The sequence below is a fragment of the Staurois parvus genome, unplaced genomic scaffold, assembly GCF_062004578.1.
Source record: "Staurois parvus isolate SC_StPar_1 unplaced genomic scaffold, SC_StPar_1.0 ptg000022l, whole genome shotgun sequence".
Lineage (NCBI taxonomy): Eukaryota > Metazoa > Chordata > Amphibia > Anura > Ranidae > Staurois > Staurois parvus.
The window spans coordinates 25,958-51,150 of NW_028317818.1; the positions used below are offsets into that span (position 1 = coordinate 25,958).

The window sequence follows — 25,193 nt, forward strand, 5'->3', positions numbered from 1 at the left end:
TCATTCGGCCTAATAATTAACAGATTCTTCCATCCACATAAAAAGAGGTAAATGGCAAAATCCTCTCCCTAGGACACTGTATTCTGACAGAGGCACCCACTTCTGTCAGAATTGTCTACTGTTAGACAATTTTCCGACATATTCCATCAACATTAGTCAATCAAATGATCTACTTCTGTTGAGCAGGGATGAGCACACACACTGATCGATATTCGTCCAGTTCCTGCTGAACCGGACAAATTTCAATCAGTGTATAGCCAGCTTAACACCCACTGTACATGCAGCAACCTCAAAATGTGTTACACAAAACTCAATGACAAGTATCCTGCAAAACCTCCACCCTAACAATGCACTTTGAAAACAGGTCTTTTTGACCTGCAGTTTCTGAATTAGATCTGCATAGATAAAATGAACAAACCCAAAGACAGGTTATAACAAAGATACACATTCACTTCTGTAATCTGAAATGGAATAAAATTCAACTCACATGTGTGGACTAAGTTCATAGAAGTTTCGGTTTCTATATTCCTCCACTTTGTCGGGGGTAAAAATGGGCAGAGATCTGTATGGGTTTAGTGATATAACCACACTGCCAATATAGGTCTATAAGAAAGAAACATATTATTTAGGACAAAAGGTGCAAACCATTTAGTATAATTATTTCATAATGCGTTTACAATATCCTCTTAAAGAATACAGATAGTAAGCAAAGATACTATGCAAAAGAAAAAAAAAGTTATGCAAAAATAAGGATGCTATTTAAAGTCGATGCAAACCATTTACCCAATAATAGCATATTTGGAGTCATCAGAGTTTTCTTAAACATGCCACATTAAAAACTATTTTCTTATTTCTTATTTCCCAACTTCCTAGGATGGGTTTTTAATGATGATTAAATGATGATTGGCTACATCCACTATGCAACTGCAGTTGCTCCTACCAAGAGGGCTGTCTTTGTATAACATGTCAGCCTCTTAGGTCACAAGCTGATTGCCAGACTACAGGCATTCCATGCATTAGAATGGAGACCTATAGATCACATTGAAGAAATGGGGACACAACTTGAGCTTACTACTATTAATCTGATTTTGTGGTTAACTGGTCAGGATGTCTTGAGAGGATTATGTTGCCCAACTCTTGCCTGTACAAATACTTAAAACTCTAGATCAAGCAAGATAAGGGCCTGGCTATTGGGCTTTAGGCTTGTGGTGACTGCATCAGCTTAACATCAATTTGAGATGCTTCCAAAATCATTCAGAATTCACTGACAGGTGCATTTAAGCCGCAGCTGACTTCCTTCTAAACAATAAAACAAAAAAGTAATACTTTCCGGGCTATAGGCAAACAATTCAGTGTCACACTGGGCTCAGCTACATGTCAGATCCTGACATTATTGGACACACACAGGTCGCTCCTACCATCGGGTACACCCCCAAAACATGTAGCCCCATCCGATAGTAGAGGTGACCTGTGTGAGCCCAGTAACAGCAGGATCTGACATGCAGCTAAGCCCGGCATGAAGCAGAATTCAGACTTCATGCTGAGTAACCACTGAACATCACTGGCCACAATGGGAGCAGTTCTACAAATTCAGCAAGATGGGTGGCTGCATTCAAGGTGCTTTCAGTTCATGAAATGTGTGTGGGCAACAATTGTTGATTTTAATACTTTGACAATTAAAGGCTTAATTGGGCAAGGTGTGCGCTTCCCTGTATTTCTCGTTTGTTTTTTGCTCAGGTGACCATCTTTTGGCCTGTATTTAACCTGTTCCAAGCAGGAATTTAAAATGCACGTAAAATAAATGTCCCAGCAATGACACAAATTAATAAATCAACAACAAATCTGTCCCACTGGAATAGAAGAAATAACATAAGATGACAATGTAGGAGTCATGACCACAGTCCCAACAAAATGTTGTGCTGCGGCCTGAAGGAAACCATTTTAGCAGCACATCCCCACTTCAAAGTACCTCTGTAAGGCATGTCAAGTGTGGTCCTACTTTACATGTAAGCATACACTCCAAAGACATACTGGTAGGTTAATTGGATCCTGTCGAAATCGGCCCTTGTATGTGTATGTATGAATGTGATTAGGGACCCTCAGATTGTACACCCATTGAGAGTCAGGGACTGATGTGAATGTACAACATATATGTAAAGCGCTGTGTAAATTGACGGTGCTAAAGGAATAAATACACACAGATTTTATATATATATATATATATATATATATATATATATACACACATTTGTCTTTAAAAGGGCACACTGTATAGTCTCATTTGTTTAAGTTGTATATTAAATATATATATATATATATATATATATATATATATATATATATATATATATATATATAGATACACAGTATGTGAATAATCGTAAACTGATATTAATGGCAATCAATTTTTATTAGGAGCCTGTAAAGCATTGCACCCGTGATCAGCAGATCACGGGTGCAATCACAGGTGCAATCTCAGGCTCCTGCAGACTGTCAGTGTATCTGTTTGCCTGTACCTCGCAAGGGCTGCTGCACCAGTAACTTTTCTTGTTACACCCTGATTATGGGTGTAACATGTAGCAAAAGCGAACTTATCCTTTAAGCAGTACCCTAGAGATTTACCTTTTTCTGGGAATCCTCCTGCAGTGCAATTCCTGGTACACCTACAGTGTAATAGATGTCTAACTGCTCTGTAAAATCTAAAGCATGGTTGCCTTTTACTTTTAGTCTCAGGAGTTTGAGAGTGAGAATTGGTGCTGTTCACTGTTCTCCTTGCTGGAGGTTCTGACATAAAGAAGCAAAACCCTGCCTCTACCAAAATGGCCACCTCCACAGATACACATGGGTTGAAACAAGGCATAAGTCGGTAACAAGAGAAAAGATCTGCTTTAGGGAGACCACAAGCAATACCGGCAACTAGTCTTTTTTCCCTATACTTACAAATAGTAAGTAAACCAATACATATCCTTTTATGTCCTGCCCCTTCACTGATGCAGAACCAGTTGGCTGAACACATTCCTATTTGCACTGATATTAAACCCTCATGCTGATTGGTCTGTGCTTGGACAAGTACATAAAAAGAAACACCTACGAGAATATGGGTACACACTGTATGCATATCTATGTTATAAAGTATAGATCATCATAGTATATCCCATTTGGCCATACCAACACCTCTATCTATAGGTCATCAACATAAATTAATTAAATCTTTTTTTTTTTTTTGCAGTTTTATTTATAGTCAGTCATACAACAGACAGGAAAGAATAAAATCACAGCTGTCAAGGCCACCCTAATGCAACCTGCAAATATGCAGTAGATTACAATGAGTCTAGATAGCATATACATACATAGATACATATCTTTCACAAATGTGACCTGGAGTATTTTACACTGAGTGAAATAGCAGCTTGAAGAGCCACCAAAAATTAAGTGTAGCAACTGATAACGTGGGTAAAATGGGTGGGTAAAAGGGTGGGAAAATGTTAGAAGTAGAAGAAAGCGTAGTTAACACAAAAGAAGACAAAAGAGAATAGAAGGAGGAAAAAAAGGGGGGGTGTTGGATAAAGGAATTAAAATAATAGATTTCCTAGCCCTTGGTTGGAGGAAAACAGAGCACCAAAGCTGCCAAAGCGTACCCAACCACCATGCCACATCTAGAGATCCATACAGAGGTTTCCATTCATTACAGATAGGTAGAAGGAATCCCATAATTTACAACGATCAGCCCGTTAGCATCTTCGAGATTTCCTCTGTGCAGGAGAATTCGATCCAGAAAAAACAGGTTCTAGTAAATATTTCATTCATGTTGTTTAGAGAACTAGTAAGGCTTTCCATTTCTCTAATGTCTTACACTTTGAGAATCCATTGCTGTAGAGTTGGTGGGTTTGTCAATTTCCACAGTGAGAGAATACATGCTCAAGCAGCATTGACCAAAAGCACGGAACCGGCGGGAAATTTAAAAATGTTAAAAAGTGACATTCACTCAATACACTAAAATCACATAGTAAAACATTACTGTATCAAACCATTTCACATACATTTTGTCCCGAGTGCTTTGTCCTGTGCCCTGCCTGCATTTTTACTGTTCTTTTTTGCCTTGAAACTGAGAAAAGTCCATGGCGTCCAAAAAGCATCCCTTTAGGTCAAAAGCGGGTTTTAGACCAGCTAGAGAACAGTGATAGTAAATTAGAACCACTTGTAGAATTGAGTGATGATTTGTGGGGAAATTCGTCATCAGACACTGAAAACGATTTTGCGACTAAGATCAGTGATGTGTGAAATTGGCGCTCTATTTCAAATTTCAGTGTTTTTGGTTTGATTATATAAATTAAATTTATTATTTTTTATGATTATTTATTATATTATAATTTATGATTTCGTGTTTCACATTTTATCATACCCGGGATGTTTACTGGACTCTTGTTCGGACAGATTTCAGTGAGTTATTCCTAAAAATGACAGGCCTGCAATAAAATAACATATTGCCATGCAAAAAAAGTACCACTTTGAGCACAGAAATATGGACATAATCAGACCACTAGGGAGGTTAAACTTCATTGTATCACACACAAAACAAGCAGAAAGATTATCCTCCACAACTACCAAGTAAAAATCATGATTGAAAATTGAGTAGGAGTGACTTTTAAAATGCAATCTACTGCTTATTCATGAGTATTGGACCCAAATTTCATCTTGGTCCATTAATTGATGAACAATGAACATTTTTGAGAAAAGTGGAAGTTTAGTTTGGGCATTATGATAGGAGGCCAAAGTGCCATCTGGGAAGCATATCAGCAACATGTGATGGTGGAGGCCATGTTGGAGTCTCTCCCAGAGCATTTAGCTTCCCGTGCAAAATGATTCAAACAGAATGAGAATTTTTTACTTTTATGAATAAAATTGCAGAGAACGGTGAACTGGATGTAATTTCAGAAACAAAAAGGTACACATGCAGTTCTCTTGGAAGATATTAGTGTACATAAATGTCCCATAAGTCTCCTACGATTTCCCTGTACATTTCTTTTCTGACCCAATGCACTCACAGCCTTGCTTTACCAACCTCTGAAAGTGTGCACAAATGGAGGTAAAATGGAGCACTAAGCAAGAAAGCCCAGAACTTTCCACTGCAAGCAAATAAGCCAATTCATTGCAAAGTCTAGTGTGACCAATTTGAATCACTAGACTAGAAGTAATTCAGCCACCTTTCTATACAAACCAGATACAGTTCATGTACATTTCTTGTGATGCCTTGGCTAAAATGAAAACAAATATTATCCTTATTCTCCAAAATGCTACACTTAAAGAGTTTGCAGCTAATAAATGTCTGTGTACAAGGCCGGAGAATCATAGCATAGAGCACCCTTTTAGCGATTGAGTGCCAACCGCATTCTATTTTCCTTCACAAGTCTTACAGATAATCGCAATGCAAGAAGCACGTCTCTTAAAACTTCACAGACCGTCAATCCCACATGAGTCCTGGAACACCAGGGCTCCAGCTAGAGGGAGCCCAGAGCCAATGCTAGGTAGGTGATACAGGCGGCTTAGCTTACATAAACTGAGGTGTTGAAAAGAGATTAACTACTTGCTGACCAGAGCAATTTTAATTTTGCATGCACATGTTACAAATCAGCATTTTTCGCTAAAAGAATACTTTGAGCCCCAAAACATTATATAGTTTCTGAAAACATAAGCTTCATTATATTGCACACAAACAATACCCAACTTTTTAGTAAAATATACCATAGAAGATGATGCTGTGTTGAGTAACAGATTCCAAACATGTCAAGACACGGTTTCGCTGTAGAATGGTTAATGATGGCCCTAGAATTATTGCTCTCACTCTGACATTTGTGGTGATAGCTCACATGTGTGGCTCAATAACTTTTTACATACACATACAAGACCTATGCTCACATTTGCAAATATGTGCATGCATACTTCACCCCCCCCCCCCCCTTCGCCATTTAGGCCTCATACACACAGGACATTTCTACTGCCACTTTTAGGGATGTCAAGCGTTTTTTTTTTCCTCTGCTTTCAAATGCCCCTCCATGTTATCCTATGTGTCCATGCTTACAGCCTTTTAGCAGCTTTTAGTGGCAGGAGAAAAGAAAACACTGCCAGTGTGTCCAAGAGAAGCAGCTTTTTGGCAGAAAAAATGTTTGACGCACTGAAATGGGCCTAAACGCATGTTAACACTAGGCACATTCAGCGCTTGAGCGTTAATTCATTTCAATGGCCAATTTCTGGCCAATAAAATTAATGAACGCCCGTCCGCCTGACTCCTGTAAATGCACCTAAATGCTTTTAAAGGCCAGGGGTGTGGAAATAGTTTAAAAAACTACTTGTCCAAGGGAATAAAATTGAGGTCCCAATCTACTTGTCCCTCATGACAATCTACTTGTCCTGATAGAAAAAAAAAAAATTTGAAGAGTTGAGGTTTTTCCATTAGGCAGAGGTGCTTTTAGGAATGTCTGGAGCTTTTACAAATGAAAGTAGCTTTATGGCAACTTAAACTTTTAAATGTTTTTAACATTGTGCTGTTTATTTCCTCCTCCCCTCCCTGCCTGTCTCCAGCATCGCACCCCAGGACTAGCAGGGAGGGAACAGACCTTACAGTGTGAAAAGCAATGATTGGGCGCTCGTCAGGAAAGGGGAGTGTCAGGCTCTTCTAACGCTCAGCAGAAAAGCATCTGCTGACTGAGCAAATAAGGTGCCGTCCCCAATGAGAAAAAAAAAAAAAAAACAACTTTATTCCTTCAGGTTACCTTCACACATGGAAACACCTGCTGAGCAGCCAAATCAAGCTCTGGTGTCTGCTCCGTAACGCCCCATCCACACCTGGGTGTTTTGGGATTGTGGCCGAATTGCTGCAATTCTGCCCGCAATCTCAAAAAGCACTACAATCGCATAACGCAAGTTCAGGTGCAATTAATTTCAATTGCATCGCAAATGCAGTGCAGTTTTGCCACAATTGTTGTGCAGCACTCACGACAAATTGCATCGTGTGAAGTGTGTTGCCCAAAAAGGAGCAGGAGCTTCTTTTGGGCGACAAGCTTCACACGATGTGATCCGTCGTGCGGGAAAACCACCCTACATTTTAAGTGTTAGTGAAAATAATGGCACCTGAACCTGCATTTTGTGATTGCAGGCAGAATTGCAGCAATTCTTGCATAAGCCCAAAACACCAAGGTGCGAATGGAGCCATCCTGTTTCACACGTGATTCTGGATGCATTTTCAAACACACAGATTCGCATGACAGGTTAGATATTATGTTCCTATTGAGGTGGTTCACACACTTGTGATCCACACACAAAGCGTTTTGAGTGCCATTACAAAAAGTGTCCTGTGTGCAGGGGTGGACTGACCATTTGGAAACTCGGGCAATGCCTGAGGGCCCGGGGTCAATAGGGGGTCCCATGAGATGCCCCTGGTACCTTTCATAGGCTTTTCTGAGTTTGGGCAAGGACACGGGGGCCCCATGATCCCGTATTGCCCGGGGGCCCCATGAGTTGTCAGTCCACCCCTGCCTGTGTGTGTTTGTAGCCGTGCGTTCCAGGCTCACAAACGATAGTGTAGAGTGGCATGCAGAGATAAGTGTTCACATAGGATTGCTATCGACAGGCGTTTTCGCTTTGACGTGAATGGAAGGTTTTTTTGCACAGAAGTCAAAGGGAGGTGTTTTTGCACTGAAGCCAATTGCCCGCAGTAGGGCTAAATGTTGATGAAAAATACCAAAAAAAACAAAACGCCTGCCCAGCATCTAAACCTGCATGTCCCGGGTGTCCGGGAAGTGATGAAACCATTGTGGTTTACGGCTTTATTAGTCACTGTGCACATTGGGGAAACAGGTCTCCTCCTCAAAGGCCAGCATGATCAGTTTTACCCAGCTCATAGTTGAAGTTGCAAGTGGAGTGTTTAATAAAGGTCCACCTAAAAAAGTCCAGGAAAGGGACAAGGGAAAATTATTTACACATTGCAATGTGATATGCAAATGGTTGGGATAAATTACCGGGAATATAGAGAGTGAGAATTCAGCTGACATTTCTCAACTCAATGAGCACTTGTTCTTAAAGCCTTAACAGAAAGCAATACATTTTGTAATGGTGAAGGTTGTCAGCCAGCTTGCATCCCTTTACAAAACAAATATATCCAAGCTCATTTATTCTTTGCACAACAATTCCCACAGCAACTGGGGAAGTTTTAATATTTAGCTAGGGCTGGTAGATCTAAATAACATAATTAGTATGACAAATGACAAATTTGGCACGGCAGGTATGTACCCAGACTCACAACATGTTATGACAACTCTGAAACCAGAAGTGAGGAAATCATTGTGGCTTCAATAATCACAGGTGACATTTGTATGGGCATCACAGAGAGTCACTATGGGAAAATCTCCTTACAAGAGTTCTAGAAATAAAAACGTGACAGATATTTTACAACTTCTGACTCAATGCAAAAATGGAAAAAGCATGTGATTGGAGCTAGACTTTGAGGGTATGTTCAACATCTTGTGGACTTTGGGCATTTAGTATACACCCCCAAAATCTTCAATAAAGTACATAGGAAGGACATGGTATGCCCTTGTCCTTCTGCCACTGCTGATGCAACCTCCATCACTTTTGCCAGCAAAACCCCTGCATTCTACCACTCCAGAGGCTGTAATTGCTGCTCCTAAAGGGAAACACTAATCAAAAGCTTCCTTCAGAAATACAATATTTTAACATGTACAGTACTGTGCAAAAGTCTTAGGCAGGTGTGAAAAAATGCTGTAAATTAAGAATGATTTCAGAAATAGAAGTGTTCATTGTTTATTTTTTATCAATTAACAAAATGGTGTAGTATGTGGTGTGACTGCCCTTTGCCTTCTAAACAGCATCGATTCTTCAATTCCACTAGGTACACTCGCACACCAAACATACTGGAGAACTAACCACAGATCTTTTGTGGATGTAGGTTGTCTCAAATCCTTTTGTCTCTTCATGTAATCCCAGACAGATTGAGATCAGGGCTCTGTGGGGACAAACCATCACTTCCAGGACCCCTTGTTCTTCTTTACGCTGAAAATAGTTCTTAATGACATTGGCTGCATGTTTGAGGTCGTTGTCCTGCTGTAAAATAAATTTGGGGCCAATCACATGCCTCCCTGATGGTATGGCATTATGGATAAGTATTTGCCTGTATCTCACAGCAATGAGGATACAGTTGATCCTGACTAAATCTCCAACTCCATTTGCAGAAATGTAGCCCCAAACTTGCAAGGAACCTCCACAATGCTTCACTGTTGCCTACAGACACTCATTATTGCACAGCCCTTCATGAACAAACAGCCTCCTGCTACAGCCAAATATTTTAGTCCAGAGCAACTGCTGCCATTTTTCTGCATCCCAGTTCCTATGTTTTCATGCATAGGACATGGAAACAAGGCTAAGTGACTCAACTATGCCCTTACAGAGACCAGCACCCCACTCGCAGGAATACCCGGCGCCCTAATGTACAGGAGGTCCCAGGGATTCCACTACAAGTGTTCCAAGGATTGGGCAATACCTGCTGGAAATGTCACATGCATTTATTGACCTTACATGCATTGTAGCTCACACTACCAAGGAGAGAGCAGCACGAGCACATTGAAGTCACAGGAAGGCAGTGGTTCAACACAATAATGCACGCCGATTGGTTTACACACAAGAGATTATTTGTCAACACTCACAAGAAATATAATGGACTATTACTAATGAAATATGATTATATGAACTATAGCAGTGCCTTTGAGGAATATTTCCATGTTTATTATTATTTACCCATCTGATATAGGAGAGTTGCTTATATACACTTTCACTCTTTATTCTTTTACTTTTTTTTCCCATTTGCATGTTTATTTCTATGCCACTTATTTATATGCGATTGTTATGTTATGGTATACATAGATGCAGGATTTGAGGCAGCCTACAGCCACATAAGATCTCTGGTTAGTTCTCCAAGAGGTTTGGAGTAACCTGCCTGCCAAGTTCCTTCAAAAACTGTGTGCAAGTGTACCTAGAAGAACTGATGCTGTTTTGAAGGCAAAGGGTGATCACGCCAAATATTGATTTGATTTAGATTTCTGTTCATTTACTTTCCATTTTATTAATTGATAAAAAAAAAAAAAAAAAAAACTATGGAACACTTCTATTTCTGAAATCATTCTTAATTTACAGCATTTTTTTCATACCTGCATAAGACTTTTGAAAAGTACTGTAATTCTCTTTTATTCATCTGCATATCAAAGTGTTGATGTTTGATCTGCAGATGTCAGTTAAAGCAACCCTACCATTTAAAAAAAATAAAATGAAATAAAATGTGTTCTTATTTAACCCTTCATTAACCCTCAACTCTATCAGCCCTTCTTTAACATTCTTTCCATTAGCTTTTTTTATATTTTGGTTTTTAACATTATTTACACTTTTTTCATTTTTATCCTTTCAGTAAATTTTTTATGCTTAATTTTTTTAAAAATGCTCAGAATTTAAAAAAATACATTGTTGATAAATTCACAGGTGCTTTGTACCAGAATCCTAATTTTATCTACATCCATTGCCATTAGAAGAAAGCCTTGTTTGTCTGCTTCATAAGGAGTATAAAGTAAATGAACATGTTAAGGGTTCTACAGCAAATCATTAAAAATTATTTGTAAGGATATCAACAGACATCAGGAGGTGGTTGGACAAGCATGAAAGATCTGACCACCTTCGCATGCCGCCATCTTAAATGCAAACAAAACAGCTTGTTAAATTTGTGTGCAAGATGGCGGAGAACTCCTTGGCTGAGTTAAGTCATTTCTAATCTATCACTTCTAATCTCTGGCTTGTTACCAATGGATTTGCAGTATATCCTTATCTTGAATATGCTATTTATTTTGGTCATCAGTTCAGACACACAAAAAAGAATGCTACAGAGCTAGAGAATGTAGAAAAACGAACAGCTAAATGTATAGGGGTTATGGAGAACCTCAATTATGAGCAAAAATTACCTGAACTTAAAGGGTATGGAAACCCTAACAATTAGGAATATGAAATTTTGGGTTGACATATTTTTTGATACAAGCCTGTTGTACCATGTACTCGTTTGAAAATACATCTTGTTCTCTTTGTGTAAAATACCTGGTGTTCGTGCCAGTTCCTCTGCTACCCTAGGCATGAGAGCACAGTGTGGTCAGTTTTCTAGCTGTGCTGAGAACTCGGCCTGCTATCCTCCAATAATCAGAACTGTGTTGACAAACACACACACCCACACACAGAGAGCTATTCACTGGATAGATCAGTGTGCTGCTGCTTCTCCTCCCCCCAAGCATTCTAAGATTCTTATGCAGCTGAGAACAGAGGGCATGTGATCATTTATAAAAAGGGGGAAAATGGGTGTTAATAATTTTTTTTATATGTACACACAAATGCACACATTTCTATTTTAACCACTTGACAACTGGGATATAGCCGAATGAAGGCTACAGTGCAGTTGTTCAGTTCTGGGAGGCCGTCATATGACATCATCCCAGAACATGCCCCCAGTGGCATGCACCCAGCACTGTCTGTGACAAGCTAAAAGGCCAATCACAGCGGTCTTTTACCGCATGATCATTGGACACAGCTTATCACAAAGTAAATACAGTTTCCGGTTATCAGCAGCACTTTCCTCACTCTGTCACAGCGTACTGCCGATAACCGGCAAGTGATTATCAGTGCAGCCCCAAAAGTGCCCAGCAGTGGCGCCCATCAGTGCTCAGCAGTGTCAGCACCTGTGGTAGTGAGCTCTCTGATCCTCAACTTGGGGTTCCCCAGGGCGCGGAGTCTAAGCCCCAGCCTGCTTGTTCACCAGGGCCCCTGATGGTGGGGATGGACTTGGAGCAGGTTGGGACCAGGTCACGGCCCCCAGGTACACCCAGCTGAGGTAGAGGAGACCGCTAGCAGGAGCAGGGTACCACAGGAGTAGACACAGGGAAATCCAGTAAGCAAGCCAAGGTCAGGACAGGCGGCAAACAAGCAAGGTCAGGAACGAAGCCGGGGTCGGTACACAGAAAGACTATATAGGGTTCACAGGAGAACCATGTAGGAGCTCCAACAATAGCCGTTGCTTAGGCAAAGTGAGACAGACTGAGCACGTCTTAAATAGACAAGCCAGCTAGGAGGTGGGCCAGGAAGTGATGGAAGGGAAGGACATAAAGCCAGAGGATAGCAGACGGCGCCCACAGACAAACACACATGTAAAAGGAATCAGGAACAGCAAGGAGGTAAGACTAAACAAACAACAGGCTGCAGGCTAACTTGTGACAAGCGGTGCCACCCATCAGTGCCCGTCAGTGCTGCTTATCAGTTCAGCCTCATCAACGCACATCTGTGAAGGATAAAATTTACCTGTTTGCAAATTTTTAAAATAGAAAAAAAGAAAACTTTTTTTTTCAAATTTTTTGCTCTTTTTCTCGTTTATAGCGCAAAAAATAGAAAACCCTGTGGCGATTAAATACCACCAAAAAAAGTGAAGGAAAAAAAATTTACCTGTTTGCAAAATTTTTTTATAATATAATTTTTATATATTATATTAGAAACAAAGAAAAGGTTTTTTCGTTTATTTTTTTTCAAAATTATCGCTCTTTTTTCATTTATAAAAAATAAAATGCCCAGTGGTGATTAAATACCACCAAAAGAAAGCTCTATTTGTGTGAGGAAAAAAAAAGAAAAAATTTCACATGGGTACAGTGTTGCATGACCATGCAATTGTCATTCAAAGTGCAACAGAGCTAAAAGCTGAAAATTGGCCTGGGCAAAAAGGGGGTAAAAGTGTCCGGTAGGCAAGTGGTTAAACTGAACGGATTGTTTTACAAGGTGAGAGCTCACATATACTCTAACTTTCTTTATTCAATCTATTTTGCTGTGTTAGAAATACCATTGAAAGAGTGTTATTTCTGTTCAATAAGTGTAAAAAAAATACCTGTGGCTCCTGCAAGAAAATATATCAAAAAAGTTCCTGTGCTTTTTGCCTGTGCTGCATTTTTAGTTAGCATTGTTCCCAGCTTTCTCAAAGGACAACAGAACACATCCCTTATGTGTTATGGTGAAAAAGGAGTGTGGGGGTGTTTATAGTACTGTCCTATGGTGACAACCAGGGGCAGACTGACCATTTGGAAACTCGGGCACTGCCCGAGGGCCCGGGGTCAGTAGGGGGCCCCATGAGATGCCCCTGGTACCTTTTTCATAGGCTTTTTTGAGTTTGGGCAAGGACACGGGCCCCATGATCCCCTATTGCCTGGGGGCCCCATGAGTTGTCAGACCGCCCCTGGTGACAACACTGTTTTTCCATCAATACAGCATGACTGAACATCATCATCCTAGGACAGGAAGTGTTTTACTGGCTGGAAACAGGAAAAAAAAAATCGAATCCAGCCTATATATCTAAGGACTTGTAAACTGCAAAATGCGCCTTTTTTCTTTGGTTTAGATATGCTTTCATTTATTCACCCTTGAGAAGAAGCAATCAAAGAGAAATCTGTCCACCACAAAACATATGGGAGTTTTCCTTGCAAATTACAACCCCTCTGTATACAGAAAGTGTTATTTAAAGTAATACCAGTGAAAACGTGGATTTTTTTTCCACAGAAACTTGTTCTACCACTAATAAAAAAATAAAAGCAGTTGGATTCAATCCTAAAAAGGCACAATATATGAACTGCTTCTATAAAAACTATTAACAACAACAACAATGCATAGTAAAATATTTAATGAGTGCCTTTAGGGATCAGGAAGTGTTTTTTTATCTTGTTCAAGCAAACTGGACCACACTTTAATACTTTTTGCCCTCCATTGATCAACTGACATACATTCTTCATTTTTATATTTATTTCTTGTAACCATGTGACTGCAATTGAAAAAAAAAAAGTGAGTGATAGATCTTGTAAGGTTCAACTTACTTTCTACGGATGGGCAGTATGAACATGGTAAGAGAAGTTCACATACCAGTACAAATACTAAAGTAAAGCAGCAGATATAAAAAAGGAAAAATGAAAAAGCAACACTGACTAAGAATAAAATTAAATATAGTTACAGTTAACTAAGAAGCGGCACACAGTCTAAACAATCAAGCACATAATAAAAATATATTCTGAAATGCTAGAATACATTAGATCATCACAAAGAAACATGGCAAATAGTAACTAGTTATTGCCAGATGTCTTTTGGCTGGCAGCTTTTTTCCCACTAAATTACTTCCAGCTTGATTTATTCTTAAGCAGACATATTGTGCTGAGGATAATAGACAGGGGACTCTCATACTGTAAGTATTTCTTAGGAGGACTGAAATAAATGAGTAAAGTATACAATATGCATAAAAACCACTGTAAAGAGTCACTCAAGTATTAACACGAACCAACCAATCATCTTTCACTAGGGTAACTGCTCTAGGCTTTTGGGATCTGGCTGGTTACTATAGTCTATTGAACCTTGTACATAATTCTATTCCACATGGCCTTGAATATAAAGCCCAAACATACCAGCCAATCCTTAAAGTCCTATAAAAATAGCATTTGCCCCACCCAATGCATCTAAAAACCTAATTGGAGACCACTGAAAATGGACATCTCCCAACATTTGAGGAATGGGAAAATAGAGTTAATATTATTATGGAGGCAGAACATTGGTTCCACACACAAAGGATATCTGGGATATGTTTTATAGAACATGGGCCTCTTGGACATAGATAACTAGCTAGAACACCACTCCCCAATCTGTAGATGCAAAAGGAACAGGAACTAGATAAAATCATAGATCAAACCCCAACACGTCTCTTTCGGTCACCAATTTAATTCTAACTGGTTTATATTATTATTATTATTATTATACAGGATTTATATAGTGCCAACAGTTTGCTCAGCGCCTTACAATATAATATAAAATGTATTACACCGATCAGTTCATGGCTTGGCACCTATCTTGTCTTCCTACCCAGTTAGGTGTGGAAGTCACTGTTTAAGGATGGTTCCACCTTAGGTTACAGAACAACACTGCTCACGACTGTCGATGGCTGATGTTTGTAGACTTTCTACTTAGATGAAGCAATTCAACCATGGCTATTTGATGTTATTTACTCATGATATACAACACTACACCCTCACTCCCATTTTCCTATACCTATTTACCCTACTTCTTCCCTCTATCCTCATTCGCATTATGTTGTTGCTAAAGTAAAAATAGGCACTATTTTAATGTACCATCATTTAAAATTAAACCAAAAGATACTTTTTTAATGACCTATATTGCAAAGTTGTATTATTGAAAATCGAAAAAAAAAAATCACAAAAAAAGTCCATACGTTGTTATTGAAAGTTGCTGTGTAACAGCACAAAGTACATATTTATCTTGGTAGTGAGTGAACATGCAAAAATCAGTAATCAACAAAGTTTGCTTTGCACATGAAGTAACACAGCTAGGCTGCTTCCAGTTTTATGGCAAATAGACCTATCTATATTTAAACATCTGCAGAATACCTACTTGTTGAACATTAACAATAAGTTAAAAGGGGTCTGCACAAAGCACTGGCATTGCTGATTCATTGCCAAAATGTGACTTTACCACTTTCTCCCATTACACAGCATACGGCACCTAAGCAGCCAAGGACCTAGCCAGCCCAAAAAAATGTTTTCTACACTAAGGTGCAATGGCCAAAACCAGCACCAGTAGAGAGTGGAAACTTATTTTTAGTAGCAGAAGAATGGGATATGAAGAGATTCTGCTATTTTGCCCTGACTGCTTGGTTCACTTTAATAAGATAATTATTAGGGTAGCCATAGATAGGCAGATGTCTCCCCGAAAACATGGGTCTGCTCTTTAATCAGGCAGCTCATTCCGCCAAGCATCTTAGCAACAGACGTTCATGAAACAAAACGGGACAAACTTCGCCCCATACAGGACTACGCATTTTAGTTTGAACTCTGGGACAATCCTGGGATATGTAGCATTCTAGTAAGTCCTGAAGAGCTGGAAGGAAAAAAAACAAAAAAAAACAGCCCCATATACATGACCTGTTAGGGCCGGTTCACACTATAGAAACACAGTCCAGATGCGTTCTTGATGCATTTTTGTATGCGCGTTTTTGACGCGTTCCAGTGTGGCTTTTTATGCATTCCAGTGCTTTTTTGGTGCGTTCCAGTACAGTTCTGTGCAGAAAAAAATGCAGCCATTTCTACTTTTTTTTCTGCACCCGGAACACACTGGAACTGCAAGCACTGATGAGAACTATGAAACTGAACTGAAATGCATGTAGTGTGAACCAGGCCTAAACATAATGTGACCAAGCTCTTCCCCAATTATGGAGTTTACTCTCCTGCTTTATGGCAGTGAGAACTCCTTGACATACTGCTGGCTCTACACCTACGCTGTTCAATGCAGGCTGGAGTTTGGAGTAATGCATTACTGTACTGGCGATGGCAATATCCACTCAGTTTTAAATCAGATGTATACTTTCTTTGGGAATATTTGAATGGCTGCACCCACAGTTGCTTTTAATGATTGTAATAATCAAAATATGACACTATGCTATTCTATTATCCAGCTCTCTTGTCCTCCTGAGGAAGCAGACCTTTGGTCTAAGAAACAACTTGAGGACTTGTATCTCCCTGCTTCAGTGATCCTCAATATGGCCAGGAAACTTTCTTCTGATCAATATGTGGACAGTACAGAGGCAAAGCACTTAATGATCAGGGATGTATAATTACTTGGAAGCTGTGAAAATTATATATATATATATATATATATATATATATATATATATATATATGTTTGTGCATATTAGCCCTTTAGGCACAGTTCAGAATAAAATAATATTTTTTATTAAAGGAGGAATATGGCCAAAGCTCTTTTGGCCCTACTTCTCCTATGGATCACAGGAAGGCACTTTGTTCTGTGCTCCTGTGCCGTTTTCAGCCAACAGAAGGCTAAAGTCTGCTGTGGGCTCATATCACTGAACTGGTCCAGGCTCTGAAGACTTGGGATACACCCAGAAGCCTGGACCAGCAGCTGGCTTGGCCTCTCAGCGAAGCACGAGGCTGGAGGTGCAGAGCAAACCTCTCTTCTCACTGAAGATCAAAAACTAAGCAGCGGGAGACAGAATTTTTTTCTTAAGAATCCTGAACTTCAACTATTCAGTTTGGATTATTGCACCCTACAAATTTCTACTTTTTTGCTATATCTTTGTTATTAAATTAATTTTTTTCATACAATGTCCTCAGTTTTGATATGCTATAATTGGAGAGTGAACAAAAAAGGCACCTTGGGACACAACCATTGTAGGAAAGCAACGGTCTCTTCCACAATAAAAGAACATATGCCGTCCTGTTCACAGCTAAAGACAAAACCTTTTTTTCGTTAGTTTTAGATAGAGTGTAGAAAACCTGTCATGTTTTTTACTGCTGTCTTTGCCCATATTAAGAAGATGCATCCTCTCTATTTGTCCTGTTTACCTTCACCGAGAGTGAAAGTGAAAGAAAATACCCAATTTTGGGATGTGTATTTGGGAATAGAGAGAAAAAAATGCCCAATGTCGTCACTAGCCTTTGTTGAAAACCAGGGATACCCTCCCTTTGGAGGGATTTTCTCTCACTTCCTTTTGAGGCTATAAGACAGAAAGTGAAGGACAATCTCCCCTATAGGACACAGATGGCAATTAAAAAAAAAATCTGAAAGGAGGCATAGCAATCCCTTACACTATCCAAAATAAATAAAAAAAAAAAAAAGTTTTGCCTTTCATTCTACTTTACAGTCAAATTTTCTAATGAAAATCATAGATGCCTTGGCGAGAACTGGTTACCCGGCCACACTGTCCCTGTGTGCCAGATTTCTATTTCTTTTTTTGTGCAGGTCATGAGATAACATGCTTCACCTGGCCCAGATCTTTATTTTAAAAACCACAGCCACCGACTGCACTGCAGGCATGAAAGAAAACAATTCTAGCACACAGGGACAAAATGACCTGGGCGATTAGGCTGCATTCAGACTCGAGTGATTTGTAGCTTGAAGCTTGAAGGTCCAAAATGCTCAAACTTAAATCAATTGTTCTCTATGCTACCTGTTCGGTACAGGCACCATAGAGAACAGTTGATTTTCAGAGCTTCAAGCTACAAATCGCTCAGGTGTGAATACAGCCTTATACGTACTGTCACTTGCCAGCATCCAGGCCTATTAAAAGACTTTTGAAAATCTATTTTTGAATACTACAGCACTATGGAATAAAAACAAACTTTTCCTCCAAACAGCTATGCTACGTTTTTGAAAGAAGTATGTAACTAAAATAACATGTTTCAGTAACTACCATCAATATAAACAGATTATACAATCTCTTGTTTAGCAAGACCTTGGACCGCCTTTACACAAGGACCAGTTAGAAAAGTTCAGTTCATTGTACTGTTTACACAAGACTTCAAATAAGGTCTCACGGTCATACATTTCAAATGCCTCTATACAGGATTAGATTATCACACATCACTAAGAATTTAGGCAGAATACAAAAGCAATGGTATTACAAAGGATCCAGAAAATTATGCACTTAGGGCTGGTCCACACCAGATTCTGCATTGCAGTGCAGTGGCTGGTGTGCAGTGTGATCCAGCTGAGGTTATGAGCTCAGCACCGTGCCACACGGTTGTCTTTTTTATAGCAAACTTTATTGAGCTGTCACAAAGAAATCTCTCATAAAGTTCAATTGCCGGCCACACAGTACGAGGCAGTGGATGGCCTCACACTGTACATAGTCCTTTTTATCAACGCACTGTGCTCGACCACCAGCACAACACAGTGGTGTGATCCGGGCACAGAGGAGGCATTTTGCCTTGTTCATGCAGTAGGACTGCACTGGAATAACCGTCCACCACAGTCTCCCTGCATCTGGTGGGAATATACCCTAAAAGAAATGTTTGATTTTGTTTGCTTTAAATGAGATTTACATTCCCATATAAGTCTATGGGAGGGGAAAAACCTACTCGAAGCAGGCCAAGACGCTCAACTGCAGGTCAAATGCCCCTGTCAATTAATTCCCAATGATCTCAGAAGTGTCTCAAACTGATATCACACCATTAAAGTGAAAATGCTCACATTTTTTTTTCAATACAAACATGTCATACTTCCCTGCTCTGTGCAATAGTTTTGCACAGAGCAGCCCTGATCATCTTCTTCTTGGGTATCCCGCTGGCAGTGCTGGCTCCTCCCCTCTGCCATGTGTCCCCATAGGAAGCAATATGCTATGGGAGTACACGTGCGCTCGCTCCTGAGCGGACTCTGTCCATTGACACGCAGAGCGTGCCTCGGCCCTGTCCCCCTACTGGTTGTGAATGACAGGAGCAGGAGCCAATGGCTCCCACTGCTGTCTGTAAGCCAATAGGAGGAAGGTAGCTGAGAGAGCTGCTGCTCTCATGCACATTGCTGGATCGAGATCGGGATCATGTAGGTATAAGGGGGGGGGCTGGGGGGAAACCTTGACACAAAAGGGTTTTTTGCCAGAATGCATTAAAGAGTAACTCCACTTTTATTGAGAAAAAAAAAAAAAACTTCCCCCTCTGGGTGAAGGATTTTAATTAACTTTGTTGCAGATTCTTACCTTTTGTTGTTGTTATTTTATGTGCAGAGTGAATCTGTAAGGGAGTGACTGATTAATTATCAATCAGCTGCTGCACTTGCAGGGCACTAATGAGGGAAATTGCAGGGTCCGCATCCCTTCAGATGTGATTTCCCATAAAGAGTATTTTATTTGATCAAAAATGACATTTTTGTTGCAGGGGATACCAAAAATTTAACTTGTATCTTATTGAAGACTTCAGGAAAATCAGCAAGTCTCTAGGTAGCCAAAATGCATTGTATTTTACAGAAAATTACAGTTCTTCAGAAAGGAAAGGTAATTTTTAATAATCAACTGCAATGTAACTGCAACTGTAAATGCTATATTATTTTTTTTATTTGCCATTTTTTTCTCCACGAAAATGGAGTTACTCTTTAAAAGGTAAAAAACCTTCAGGCTTTAGAAATACAAGTCAATAGAAGTCTGAAGCCTTTTGACACTGGCCCAAAAGATACTCAAATTCTTACCTAATGCACTGAAGGATTCCCTGACAAAGCACTAATTAGTGGATTTATAATTCAAGTTAAGAGAAGATCTTTCAATCCTTTTGCTGCCACTGGCATGTCATATATTGGCAGCAGCAGGTGTCATACACACACTCCTACATGTGTGTAAACTATGACAACCCAACTCTGTTAGCTCTTAGATTGTTCTATGGACCCCAGGCAGTGCCATCCCCCCTTCCCTATTTCCAGGGATCTACTGTCTCACCTGGGGGTCCGAATGCTCCATGGTGATTGCTGCCAGGTAGAGAGAAAAGAGACCAGTGAATATCCATTTATTGATCTCCCCCAGCTAGAATGAACACAGAAGCAATGTGCATTACGTCACTTCTGGGTTCAGCTGAGCTCCATTAGCTTTAACTTGGTCCAAACAAACTAGGTAAAGAGACAGTAAACCTAGAGGTCAGGTTAAAACATGAAATGTGGACAGAGCCCCACTGCAAGGGAACATTTTCAGATTTCCTGGAGTTGCATTTTAATAAATTTAAAGTGATTGCAAAGCTAAGTTTTTGTTTTTTTTTTAAATGTAAATAATAAACAGGTTATACTTAACTGCTCTATGCAATAGTATTGCACAAAGAGGCCTTAAACCACCTTTTCTGGGGTTCCCTGCCAACGCTCTTCTCCAAGTGCCTCCATAGCAAGCAGCTGGCTATAGGGGCACTCGTGTGGGTGCGCTCCCAAGTTGGGCTGCACAAGTCCACAGAAACACCAGCACAGTTCTGACTGACAACAGCAGGAGCCAATGGCTCCCACAGCTCTCAGTAAAGTCGTGAATGCAGGAAAAGAGCAGAGGAGGAAGGGAGAGCGGTGTACGGTAAGTTCAGCTTAGAAGATAGTGAGCGCTCTTATAAATAAAGCAGCTAGAACACTAAAGGCAACCACACTGCCTTCAAAATATCAATATAAACATAAAACGTCAAAGTGCAGCGCTTAAAAAAGTAAATAAGTGATAAACAGTAATAAAGAGTCAATAAAGCATCCACAATGTTTCACTGGAGAAATGCGAACTTCCACGGCCTTTTACTCCTTCAAATAACAGAAATGCGCACTCACCAGAAAACGCATGGATTTGCGCATATACAATCAGACATCCCAGGTGATAGGAACATCAAAGGTTAGGCAGCAGGCATTTTCCTCATGATGGGTCATCACAGACTCCTGGGTCAGGTCCAGAGGTTCCCCTAAGGTCAGCCAGGCACTCCACACAAAAGCTCCTCTTAAGATGGCAGTGTGCTCTCTCTGTGGGAATGATAGCTCCACATAGGAGCCCCAGAAAACAGATGCCAGAGATAGTGTAGTACTTCCCAAAAACTTTTTATTCATGTAAAACGCATAACAGGGCAGTGTGCATAATCAGTTTCATATGTGAATAGAAAAAGCAGCAGTACTGACCCCAATAAAAATGGCCGCCGGGCCTCCTCGTGGCTCCGGCGGTGATATGACGTCACGCTCTGCACAGCTCCTCCTTAGGCCTTTCGTGCTACAGGCACATCATCAGAGGGGAGACTACACAGAAGCGTGACCGACGTCAGTGAAGATATAAGAAAACCGGCACATGCGCAGTTGGTCGCGGTCATATTCCCGGAGACAACAAGAACTGCGCATGCGCGAGCGCGGCAGCGCCATTTTGCCGTGGATCCACAGTCAGATACATAGCAGGGAAGAGACAGAGAGATGTCTCATTGCACAACCCTTCGGTGATGATTACACTGTTCAACAAATTTTTATTTTTTGCCAGTTTTGGAAACAAAAGGATCCATTTCTTAATGAATTTCACATTCTGAGTTCAAATATAACAATGAAATTTGTCAATTGGCTCTAGTTTTTCTGTAAACGGAAAGTTTTCTACTATAGGCGTAATGACTACATAATGCACAATAATTATATAGATAGATGTCTTTCCACAAATATAAAGCAAGTGATATTGACTACATAACAAAGCCTGGCATAATATATTGCATAGGATTACCAAGAAAAATATAGCCATAAGCTAAGTTGAATCATTTTAATACTTAGGATTCTCACTAGTTTTGTCTTCAGTTTGTGTCGGTTTTGCTTCTCTCGGCTTTTCTCTTGTATTCCAGGAAAGGGCTATCTCTTACAACTGTCCAGCAATAGTCAGCAAGCATTGATGGGCTCCATTTACCTTGATATCTTCTTTCCATAGCTGCAATGTCTTGATGGAAGCGCTCTCCGTGTTCATCACTCACTGCTCCACAGTTTGGTGGGAAAAAATCCAGATGCGAATGTAGAAAATGAATTTTTAGAGACATGTTGCAATTACTAACATGATCTGTTGGCTCTCTCCAAATCATTGGCACAGCGAAAGGCATAGATGCCTTTTTTCCATTCAACCATTGCTCCAGTGCCGTCCCACAAGAATTGCAGCATATATGTGGTGCCCAGCTCTTGTCCTGGTCTCCTATCTTGCAGCCAAAATACAAGTTGTAGGCTTTCTTAATCATTACTGTTATCCTCCTTTTTTGTGAGATAAAAGTTATTTCACCGCAGATATAGCAGAAATGATCTGCTTTATTCACACAAGTTCGAGGCATTACTGAGTAGCCTATATAAGCATAAAACGAAATGTAAAGACGCTGTCGAACTACAATCAGCTACAGATACTGCAGCTTTTATGCAGTGAAGTGATGCAATTAAAGGCTAATATTGCATCATCTCAGTATACATGCAATTTTCTATTGGTCACCAGTATCAATTGCGCAATATGCAGCTGAAGTTGCATCATAATTTTGAATGGCTTACGTCATTAGATGGGTGAATATATCATGGAAACTAGAGCCAATCAACATTTTTTAGGGTCATTTTCGTTTTCAGCACCCCAAAATTATGTAAGATTAGCTAATTTTATGCCCAAAACTTTTTACCTGTTGAACAGTGTTATCTACTATGCCGCAGACCCCAGGGATTTGTTATAAGCACTATGCTCCCAAATAAAGTGACAGTGCAAATTACAGTAATAATAACTGTGCACATATTGATATATGGGATATAAGAGTCCCTTTAGTGAATGGCTTATGGTTGCAGTAACGGACCACGGCAAGATGTAAACATAAAAAATATTTTAAAAGTGTGTCACAAATGTCATAATGACTCACAAAATAATTAAATGCAAACAGTAGAACAATAAAAAGTCGAACCTATGCAACGGATGACATATCTGATCTGAAATTGTCAGACCACATCCAGATAAGTGTAGTAAATATGTATATACCCCAAAAAGTATAGTAGATGAAAGCAGACAAAAGGATAAAAAGAGGTAAAAAAACCCAAATAGGGTTGAATGAATAGACAATTTAAAATAACCCATTAAAATAATGTACAATCACAATAGTTCCTCTATTAATCCCCACATCAATGATGCAAACAGGGTAAGGGAAAACCATCAGACATACATGAACTAATAATTAATTGATCCATAATCATTAGTAAAAAGTGAAATCTAAAAAGGCATAAAAGTATGTTATTAATAAAACATCATACTGATGAAAAAATACCCCACATAATAATAGTATGAGCAAAAAGGGGGGAAATCAGAAATAGATCCCCTCAGCTGTTAGCAATAAAGCAGTTAACATCTACCTCAATGTTGTGGCCTAAGGGGTGTAAGGTATGAAGCTCAAACACCCATTTCGTTTCGGCTTGGGAAACTGCTCTTGTCTTATTAATACCCCTCCAGTGGTTGCCGATCACATCAATACCAATGAATTTTAACGAAGATGGGTCACTGTTGTGATGAAGACGATAGTGGTTGGATAAGGAGTGCTCCCTGAACCCTTTCTTAATATTTGAGACATGCTCCCGTAACCGATCGCGTAACAGTCTTGTTGTCCGGCCAACGTATTGTTTACGACAGGGGCACTGTAGTAAGTATACTACGAACTTACTATAACAGGAAATAAATCCGGGCTATTGTCAGCCAACAAATAATTATCCTAGGCAGCCTTTTTTAGGGGTGAGCACAACACGGAAAAGAAGCGATACCGGAGGGGAAAGAGAGGAGGAAAGAGAACCAATGGACACCCCCAAGAAAAGGAGGGTGTAAAGGCACAAGGGATTTTTAACCTTAGTGGAACTAGCCTCACAGAGAAAGAGCTCCTTTTGTTAGATAAAGGATTGAAATATGCCCCATCTAAAAGTCTGAACAAATTTGAAACCTATATAGACATACACAAATTTGCACGGCAACTATCCCTTAAAAGGTATTTTGCAAATAACCCCATTACTAAAAATGTGTCTATTGATAGATATGCTCATTCCAGCCTGCACAATGCGTCTACCTATAACCCCCCTCCGCAAACTCACGCATATGTGAATTTATTTAGAGATAAGGTCCTGAAAGAGTTAAAGGAAGTATCACTTAAAAGACCCTTTGATAGATCGGGTGATGCAAAAGCCATCAAACTGCTGCTGGAAAGAAAAAACTTGGTAATAAGACCAGCAGACAAGGGTGGTGGCGTGGTAGTTCTCAATAAGGAGGACTACATTAATGAGGTTAATCATATTTTAAAAGACAGCACTACTTATGTCCGTTTACTTAAGGATCCCAAAGCAGAATATAAACGTTCTCTTAAGAGCATCATTAATAGGGGGTATGAGGAAGGGATTCTAAACAATAAAGAAAAAGCCTTCTTATGCCCAACAGCACCGAGATTACCAGTCCTATATATATTGCCAAAGGTCCATAAAGATCCCATTAAGCCGCCAGGCAGGCCAATAATAAGTGGTATTGGTTCATTATGCTCTAGGATAGGTGAATATATGGACGTTTTTCTCCAACCGCTTGTTTCACAAACCACAGCCTATCTAAAAGACACCAAACAGGTTCTTAATGAGGTCAGCACCATTGTCACTTCTCCTGTAACATTTTTGGTAACGGCTGATGTTGCTTCCTTGTATTCCAACATCAATCATAATGATGGGATGGAAGCGGCTGACTTCTTTCTGACGCACTACAGCTCTTTACACGCCACCCAGAAGAATTTCATTTTAGACCTATTGGAATTTGCGATGTTTAGGAACTATTTTTGGTTCAA

General features: G+C 39.8%; 1 long non-coding RNA gene across 1 annotated transcript in view; it reads right to left on the reverse strand.

Moving 5' to 3' along the window:
* Nucleotides 1-487: 487 nt before the first annotated feature.
* The window catches only part of LOC149472124 (uncharacterized), a 94,309-nt gene continuing 69,603 nt past the window's right edge, over nt 488-25,193 (reverse strand). Inside the window, exon 3 of the long non-coding RNA XR_016315310.1 lies at nt 488-603. This is a non-coding gene — a long non-coding RNA (uncharacterized LOC149472124). The remainder of the gene's footprint in view (nt 604-25,193) is intronic.